This window comes from Propithecus coquereli, unplaced genomic scaffold, assembly GCF_000956105.1.
Source record: "Propithecus coquereli isolate 6110/MARCELLA unplaced genomic scaffold, Pcoq_1.0 Scaffold189, whole genome shotgun sequence".
NCBI lineage: Eukaryota > Metazoa > Chordata > Mammalia > Primates > Indriidae > Propithecus > Propithecus coquereli.
Window position 1 is genome coordinate 2,744,566 of NW_012143745.1, and position 1,929 is coordinate 2,746,494.

Genomic DNA, 1,929 nt, shown 5'->3' on the forward strand with positions numbered 1-1,929 from the left:
ACACCAGGAAGGCATTTTTTTTTTTCCGTTTTATTTATTATCATAGACCCCATGGCTAGCATAGTGCTTAGTCCAAAGCAGGAGGTAAGTATGTATTTTTTAAAAATAAACGTATAAATAATTGACAGAATAGGGGTCACAACTGTAGTGAGCTGATACAAGAGACAAGAAAAAAAGTTCATGAAGCCAAGATGAGACAAAATTTGACTTAACGTATACCTCAGTAGAATATGATTAAAGTTGAATTTTCCAAAGCTGGAGACTTGAAAATATTATGTTTTTGTATTATTTGGTTTCTAATTTTATTATGCCCCAAAGTAGAACGTTCTTGGGAATACACCTACATGCCTTTTATTCCCCTGTAATCAAAGTGTAGGTTTCTTAAAACAGGGCTCTGTTAGATTTTATATTTTAACCACATACCGTGCCATATAGAGATCTATATTCAGAGACAATTCTCAATAAATACTTATTAAATAAGTAAATGAATTTTTCCTATTGAAGAATTACATGAATATAATATTTCTCATAAAAGTACTATTGTTTATTATGTTTATACATATAGTTTCTGTTGCTCTTCACTGAATTTTACTCTTAAATAATTTATTTGAGACCAGGTACAATTTCTTACTCCTATAATCCCAGCAATTTGGGAAGCACTTTGGGAAGCCAAAGCAGGAGGATTGCTTGAGCCCAGGAGTTCCAGACCAGCCTCTACCTAACAACATAGAGAGACCCTGCCTCTACAAAAAAGCTAAAAAAAAAATTAGGCATGGCAGCAAATGCCCGTAGTCCTAGCAACTTGGGAGGCTGAGGCAGGAGAATCCCTGGAGCTGAGGAATTCAAGGTTGCAGTGTGCTATGATTGGGCCACTGCACTCCAGCCTGGGCAATAGAGTGAGACCCTGTCTCCAAATGATGATAATAATAATAATTTATTTGGTAAATCAAACATATTTTGATATGCGTGTATATTTTCATGAGATTCATGCTAGTGCCCTCCTATGTGCCTATTGTTTTTTAAGACCAGCCAAATTTGAGGTAATTGATACATTGTCAATTAGCGATTGCAGTTTAAAATTATTTAACAATGGATGAGAAGACTTTTTTTTACAGGCTTAATATTATTGTCACCATGCTCCGACCAATAACTCAATATTAGTTCTGATAAACATGTTATGAAACTATGTCAATATTCTTCGCTATTATACTGAGAAAAAAATCCTCTTTGCAGCATGTTCTCTTTACAGAGAATAAATTTGAAAAAATAAAAGAAACAGTAACTATTAATGTAAAATAGATGCGTAAAAACTTGTATTATTTGCGACATTTTCCCTTGGAGTTGATGAATATTTACCCACATATACTCTTTCTAGTAACAGTGCTCAGCATACTATATTATTCATTTACTACCATCTAGGTGTCCTTTGATTCCACATCACATCATAGTCTGAACAAACTCACAAAACTATGAGTATCTATAAATAACTATTAACAGTTGGACAGTCTTGAGGGAAAATGAAGCTATCATCTTGACCTAAGAAACACTAGATTATAATCCAAAGAGGCAAAAGATCTGATAATCACTTCATATTCTTACATGGGTTTCTCCAGTGTTTTACTCTGGGCAGAGGTTGTACACTGGCTGCACTAAACTGCCTGTCGAAGTAATTGGTTGTTAGAATAAGAAACACTGACTGATGTGTTTTTTTCATTTTTAAGAAGCTATTTGTAATCCTCTTTTGGAGTTTGACAAGTTCTCAAACAATAAAAATAAATCAGTTTGTCATCAAGTCTCTTTGTATTGACATATTAATGCAATAAAATATAGTAGCAGAAATAAAAGTTATTACTCACAGTTTTGTGATTCAGCTGTGCCATATGAACCAAGATAATATTGGCAATGAAAAGCCTACAGACCAAACTACTA